This window comes from Olea europaea, unplaced genomic scaffold (assembly GCF_002742605.1).
Source record: "Olea europaea var. sylvestris unplaced genomic scaffold, O_europaea_v1 scaffold798, whole genome shotgun sequence".
In the NCBI taxonomy this organism is placed as follows: domain Eukaryota; kingdom Viridiplantae; phylum Streptophyta; class Magnoliopsida; order Lamiales; family Oleaceae; genus Olea; species Olea europaea.
Window position 1 is genome coordinate 29,467 of NW_019266413.1, and position 8,396 is coordinate 37,862.

The window sequence follows — 8,396 nt, forward strand, 5'->3', positions numbered from 1 at the left end:
CACATAATTATTGAAACAATTGATTGTATATAAATCATTCAAAACTCAAAAAATGTGTTTTGATGTCAAATTTGTAAAAACTAGAAATTAAAAATCACATTATGAAGTTCATCGATCTCCTAGAACATGAAAACCTAGCCTAACATGGAGAAATAGCAAAATGCATAATAGTCGTAAGAAACGGCATCACCGGTGTATGACTTGGCTTGTAATCTCCTTGATCTTCGTTTTTCTCCTCTTGATTATGGTGTAAAATCCTCTCCAATATGAGTTTTCCTTCTTCCCCAGGCATTCTCCTTTCAATTTGACGGTTTTAGGTTTATACATCGAGTCCCAACAAAGTTTTACAAAGGTTTTAATGAAAACAGGAAACTACAGAATTCGGCCCTAGAAATGATCTATGCGACAACATAGATAAGTCGGTTCAGGCACTTAAATTTTCTGTTGCTCTGAATGCGGCCGCATGGCTGTCTCTACTATGCAACCGCATAGTAGAGTGATCTTCCACTTTTGATTATTTTAGTCTTCTTGATTCTTCTCATTCCATCAATTCATGAGAGCATCCAATTGGTACTTAACTTATTCAAGTCGTTGATTCCTTCTTCGAGTTATCTTTTGGATAATTGCACATTGGTTCTTAGACTTTCATTTTTCTCTATTTTGGCCATTTTCACATCCTTTCTATTGAATTCCATCATATCCATCAAGATAATCCTATAAAACAAGATTTAATAGAATTAAGCCATATTCCACTATATCTATTAGAAAATAGTCATGTTTTATGACTCGACTAAGTGTGCAAAAACACACTTATCAACATTGGCACCATGCCATAGCTCTAAAGATGTTACCATCGCAGCGACGTCACCCTAAAGCAGCCAGCGTCAGTGCTCAAGGCGCCACCACCGTTGTGGCGTCAATCTAAACAGCCAATGCCGCTACGGAGCGACATTGCCTTTCACTAATCCCGACTTTCTTGCCAAGTGAATCTCACACATCAAGACTACCTTTTGCCATTCCTGTCTTTTTTTCTCCACTCCGTCTCTCTTCGCTGTTCGATTCTCTCTTTGTCGCATTGGTGGTTTTGTTGGTAGTGGTGGTGAGGTTATAGTGGTGATTGTGGTGCCTGTTTTTGGGCGGCATTGCTCAAGGCATGAGCGTCGTTTTTGCAGTAGTGGAAGTCGATCAGAGCTACAGCAAGTTTGGATCTAATTTTGTGGTGGTTGTGAAGTGATTTTGAGGTGTGTATTTTTTGTAGTGATGGTGAGGTTGCTGTGGTGATTTTGGGATATGTTTTGTTGGTAGTAATGGTGATCATTGTGATGTTAGCTTTGGTTATGGTATGGTGTAGTAGTGGGTGGGGTGAGATGTGGTGGTGGTTCTGGCGGCTACGATTTTGGTGGTGTTGCAATTGTTGACAGTTGTGAGGTGGTGGTGACAAGTTTTGATGGTGATCACAAATAATTTGATTAACTGTGACCATTAAATTGGTTAATCTATGACTAATAAATAATATGTAATCAATAATAAAAGATAAATTATGATCAAGAAATAATGTGTGACTTAAAAATTTATTAATCTGTGATCGATAATTTGTGATTGTATAATAAGTTGTAACTTATAATATTTTTTTTATTTTTGATCAATAAATAAATTGTGACTTATAAATTTTTTTGATTTGTAACAAATGAACAAACTGTGACTTATAAAATTTTTAAATTGTGACCGTAAAGTAATTTATGACATAAAATTTTTAATTTACGACCAAAAAATTATAAGTGACTAATTAAATCGTTAATTTATGATCAAAGTCTATAGATCTGTGACCAAAATATATTTAAATAAAAATCTTATTTTTGAAGTTTGAAACTTGTTTTCTTGATTTTGAAATGTGTGATACTTAAACTCTTAGTTATGAATTTTTCCCTAGAAAGATTGTATTTATAGTCATTTTAGTCATATTCTGCCCGTTTAAATACTTAAGAAATCTTCAATGAAATGTCTCAACCCAGTGTCCAATTTTCATGAATGAGTTACGAGAAAACTCCACATCTATCTAGGTGGGTCTAGTCAAACTCTTACAAGAGGAGAATAAAAAAAGAATGGTAAGAACATAAACTTGGACGTACTTGATAAGTGTAAATTTTTACACTTATTTGAGGTTTCTGTTCACAAAATTATTTGTTCCGATTTAAAATCCACCGCAAGTGTACAGTTCGTTAACAAGTAGTGAAATGGACTATGAGTCCAAGTATCGATCCCACAATGATTGAATTAGTTCGAATTAACCTATTATGACCTTAACCGAAACACTAAAATCAAATTGAGGTTTTTTTTTTTTTTTTTTTTTTGTACTTTAACTAACGTGATGTAACCTTTGATGCAAGTATGAATGAAGAATTATACCAAATGGAAAATTACTTGGATGCAATTTACTAAAATTTATGGATTTAATGAGTATACTAACACACTAGGATCACGAATCCCCAAGCAATACCCGTTCAATTGTCAATTATGCAACTTTGACACACGGTTCCACAAAAGATGAATCAATATTCCTATTTTAATTTAGCAATCTCTCTCGAGGAATGTCAAACCTATCCCAATATATGATTCAACTATATTTCTATGATGAATATTAACATATCGACATGCATTATAAATTCACGAATATCCAATGATTCACACAAGGCATAGAGGTTCCCTATCGGACCCAATGATGATTTATACTATGTCGAACCTATTTTTCTCTTTCGAATGCATAAAACAGGCCACCACAATCATATAATTACGTTCACAATAATCATATGAAAAAAAAAGTAATAAATCAATCAAATCCGGAACTTGTGTTCAAATACGTCAAAAATCCAAAACAACAATTAAACGTAGTATTACAAGGTTCATCGATCTCCTAGCAATGATAAATCTAGCCTAACATGCTAAAAAGAATAAAATATAAAAATATTTGAAGAAACGACATCACCCGAATCAATCTTCAATCCGATCTTCACTTGGAACAATATTGTTCTCTTGTTCTATCCTTCGTTTCTCCTTCAAATCCTCTCAAAAACATGTAAAAACGGCGTCCCTTACGTTCTGGTCGAGTTTTTGTATTTATAGGACCCTAAAAATATTGTTCTATTCGGTCGCATAAAGTAAAAATATTTAGCCATTTAAGCTTCGGTATGCTTCTATGCGACCGCATAGAGGATAGTACTATTAACTATGACAGATGTGCGTTTTGGTCCTCCCACTTGCATCCTTCACTTCTTGGCATCTTCTCTTCATTCTTTTCATTTCATCATCCTACGATATCGTCAATTGGTAATTGGGTTGATCAATTTCTCGATTTGTTCATCGGATCAACTTTTGAATATTTGCACTTTGGTCCCTGAACTTTCACTTTGTGTCATTTTAGTCCTTTTTCGCGTCTTTTCTCCTGAATTTCACCATGTTTATCGTTGTTCCCTACAATTCACAAATGTACGAGATTAAGTCACAATTCAATCATTTTGCTCGTTATTAAGTCATGTTTGTGACCTAAATAAGTGTACAAAAACACACTTATCAAACCCTCCAAACTTGAATTATTGTTTGTCCTCAAACAAGATAGTGAATTAATTCTGAACAGACATGGCTTAATACCCTGTTGTGGCTCAGGATTGGACTGAGTATTTAAAAATTTATCTGTGCAAACATGACATCAACCTTTACCTGTTAAATGCAAATTGACGTGCGTGTGTGAATTCATGCCAACATATCAGGTTTATGATGAATTTGAGTCCCGACCCCAAGTGGTCAAATATATCCTTACTCGCTCGAGAGATACACAACCTCCCCAAACTTATTCTTTTCACTCAATTATCATAGGGTTGTGTTTTAAGATTAGAAATTTATATAGTTGTAGTCCTCACCCTCTCGTAGTTTGGATTTAGCATTACTCTCACAAGTCTACATTTCAAAAAGTGAAGGCTCTCCTAAATTTGATTGCTTCGACACTCAAGATTAAACTAGATTACTTGTCTCGCCGCATAGGTATAGTCTCTTTAACCAAATATCTAAGGGCTTTTCGTCATGTTTTGTCTCCATTTTTATTTTCTCACCTTTCTTTAATTTCTGATTGATTGTCATCTTCTCATTTACTTTCTATATAACACATGTAACGAGCTTTAGGCCGGTGATTCCCAAGTGAGTTAGCTTTAGGGCACAAGGTTTTAAACCCTTACAGGCTTATTTACTCGAGTTATAAAGGCTCGATGAGATGACTTTTTTATTAACTTCTTTCCCTCTTGCTTTCTATATGACTCATGTATCAAGCTTTGGGCCGGTGACCCCCAGGCCAGTTGGCTTTAAGGCACCAGATTTTGAAATATCCTTACAGGCTTACTTGCTCGAGTCATAAAGACATGAAAAGAAGTGTTTAATTCTCACATATTAAAATTGTGCCCTTTGTCATATTTTTTTCTAGACATTTAGTTTCCAAAACTAACTCCCAATTTAAGATTTTCACCTACTCTTCATCCCACTAATCTAGGCAATCCAAACAATAAATTTCATGTACGGAGCCCCCGCTCATCTCAATGATTTCCTATAATAGCTCAACTATCATCAAACTGTCTTAAGGTAGTTTATGGGTTGATTCAGAAGAGGGTTATCATTCTTTTTCTATGTTATGCCCAAAATTCAGTCATTCTCCTAATATATCAAGCATGAATAACGTGCATAGATAAAGTCAATTGTTGCATCAACAAATATCAGGTAGTCTAATTAACACCAGATCCAAAGTTTTTTTATAGTTTAAACTAGCCCAATAATATCATCATAGCTAACAAGGTTATCAAGCGCACACAAGCATGCATGAAGAAAATTTAAAATAATTGAATAAAATGCAAATTTTTTTTATAACACGCATCATGCACACATTATGCAGTAATGGAAAATAGTGGAGAATAGATAATGATGAACACAGATATAGATTTAAAATTATGTCACTCCACCCCAAATTTAGTTAATATATTGTCCTCAACGTAAGATTAACAAAAGACTAAAGACATAATTTTAAGGACAAAATGAAGATGAAAAATCAAAATAGGGAAAACAGCACTCCCCTGATCAAAACGATGGCTAGGTCGGAATGCCGGGCCCGGTATCATCATCACCAGGAGGGGAGGAAAGGTGGGACAAGATTTCTCTCAACATGGCAGACTGCTGGGTCTGCTCCGTTTGTATGGTCTGAACCCTCATCTCCAAACTCCCTAGACGGTCCCAAGACTCGTTTACCCGCCACTGTATACAGTCCATCCAGCCAATGTGCATGTCCAGGCGCCCGTCAAAGGTACTCATCTGTCGGCGTGCTGCGATGGATTTAATGCTGGCAGTGCCCCAAAGGAGTGTTGAAGCTGCTGTATATCTCGGCTGTGTCCAGTTATATTAGCAAACATCTGCCTCAATAACTGGGTGTCCACGTCAGCCAGTGGTGGTGGAGCCTGTGGCATTTCAAAGTCCTCAGCTGCCGGCCCCTCTGCAGCCTATTGCTGTCGCCAGCGCTCTTTTTCCAATTTTTGTTGATGTTTAATTCTGGTACGGTCCTGGGCCTCGAGTGTGAGGCGTTTGATAAATGGACTTGGTTTCTCTGGTGCCTCCCTTGGCTGAACTTATATGCCGATAGCTCCACAAATTCCACTTATCAAGCTTGGGAAAATCGGTGATGTGTGCCTGTCACCCCATGTGCCTGTAACGTATATCTGATTGTAAATGTAAGTGGCCAAGTCAATCTCATTGCCCCGAACTAAGTGATAGATGAAACCCACCTTCTGATCTATGAATGTCGTCCTATGTGAGATGGGTTCGATGTTGTGGTAGATGAACAACCATAGGATGGCTATAGAAGGAGTGAGGTTAATTTGATGCCAATCAGAAGTAGGGAGCGGCCAAGCATTTCACGTCCCAATAAAACTTCTGCAACTTCAACCCAGTTGAAATCATGCGGGACTGGGACTACATTACTCCAGGTGAGCTAATAGTAGTCTTGTATTACCTCAGGTAAAAACATGATCCATTTGACCCGAACCCATGTCTGATGCAGATGGTCGGATCTAGGCGTGTCTATTTCAGCATTGAAATTTGCATAGAATTCCCACACCAAATTTTCATAGACGGGGTGTGGTCTTTCAATCACTTTTTCCCACCCACAGTTGTGGACTAAATAAACCAATTCAAAACCCGAAAAATCATCCAACTTAACTGGTCTCTCGGGGATGAGTGCCCATTCCCGGACAACATTGGCATAGCGGGCTGCTTGGTCTGAAGAAAGAAAACGCCGGACACCCCCTTCGGGTTCTCTAGTCCGGGCTGCGCCAGATGTGGAACCAACTTTCTCATTTCCTTTTGATGTGCGCTTTGGAGGCATCTACAAAAGTATAGAAATAATAGTCAGTAAAATGTATTTTTTTTTAAAAAAAGATAGGGGGAATGAGATAAGCGAGACAAATAGTTCACAAATCCCCCAAACTTGCTTCAACATGCATATAGAACACTTTGGTGTGCACTTATCAAACTATGACATATAAGGTAGTGTAAATAGAATGTCAAAAACTGGAAATTGAGGCCGAAGCAAGCACATTTGGAAAAATTGGACCCATGATCGAGTGCGCATGTTCGGCCCCTGAGATCGTCGAAAAATATCGAAATTTCCCGAGCAAGCTCTGGGCATATGAGAGTATTCAATGAGATCTACCACACATTCAAATTTCAAAGCAAATGGACTTCGTTTGGTATGTCATATAATGGTGTAAAGTAGAAGACGTAGGGTGCATTGACATGCCGTGACCTAGCCATATGCCTACGCGTTGCAAAATGGATGTGATATGATATATGGTCTTTCAAGTGGTTATGAATGTGGTAACATCCAAATGTGAAGATAACATGCTCAAGAATGTCTAAGGAAGACAAAATAACAAGTTACACACAAACAAAGTTCCAAACAACCAAAATTAAACAAGTGACTCGTGATTAAGTGTGCATGTTCGTCCCCGGACATCATCGAGAAAACTTGAATTTTTCCCGAGCAACCTTTGGGCATAGGATAGTATGTAGTGTGGAGTGACACATATTCAATTTTCAAGCTCATTGGATGTCGTACGGGTACTTAACGCAAGGGACGAAGTGGGTGCGATGAAGTGACATGAACCTAACATGTGTGCCTAAATGTGGGTATTGGTACGGGAGTGTTTGGAGCTCAATATCTATGGCATTGGATCACCACGTGGAAGGGAATGCATATAGGTAGATTGTCCAATGTGAGATTGGTCAAAATGCACAACGAATTTCACTTAGGCAATGCATCGAACATGTTGTATGCAATAAAAATTCATCTTCATTAGAAAAATACTTGACAAATTACACAAAGAACAAAAACACAAATGTAAGCCCTTAAACCTAGCATACTCACGCCCATTCAACCGAACTCACAATTGGAAAATAGGAGTAACTACAACCCAAATTCAAAATGTAAGGAGGAAAGAAAATTCATACATTTTTGTGCCTTGAAGATGAGTGATGAATGTGGGATCGATTGATGAAATGAATTAGGGGTAGGAATGTTAGTGGGTGTGGGAGAGTTCGAACGAGAGTAATGGGCCCTAAGGGTGAGAAAGAGATGTGCTATGGAGATGGGTGTTTGTCCTTCGAATGAGCCAGTCTTGGACTTAAGTCCATGACTGGTCATTACTATGAGGCCGCATAGTTGATTTCTATGCAGTCGCATAGTGAAAAAAAATTTCCCTAAAATAGTTTCGGTATATGTCTATGCGGTTGCATAGACTAAATTCTTTTTTAATATTAAAACACACTGAAATGCAAAAAGATATTTCCTTCATAAATTTTTTATTTAAAAAAAACTTTCTTTTATCTAGAAATGCGTGAACCCTACTCCCAAATACCCAAAATCATTTCAAACTCACCAACCATGTGTGTAATGCCTAGGAAATTAAGGGGATGATAATTCGATCCAATTAACATGCATGTACGACCAATGACCTAGAAAAATGCAAATACGAAAATGAAATAATTCTAAAATTAATGTGAAAAGTAAGCTAATAAAAGGATACAGTGGGTTACCTCCCACCCAGGGCTAGATTATGGTTGATACCTCGACTTTACTGTATTACTTCATTCTGGTGGTCTAAAATGAACGGTAGACTTTTCTTTTGAAAAATTGCCGCCCCAATAGTGTTTCAAATGTTGTCCATTGGCCTTGAATGTCCCCTTGTTGTCGTAAGTGATTTCAACTGCCCCATGTGGAAAAACATGTGTAATAGTATACGGATCAGATCACCTCGATCGCAGCTTTCCTAGAAACAGCTTAAGCCTAGAGTTGTAGAGTAGCACTTTTTGCC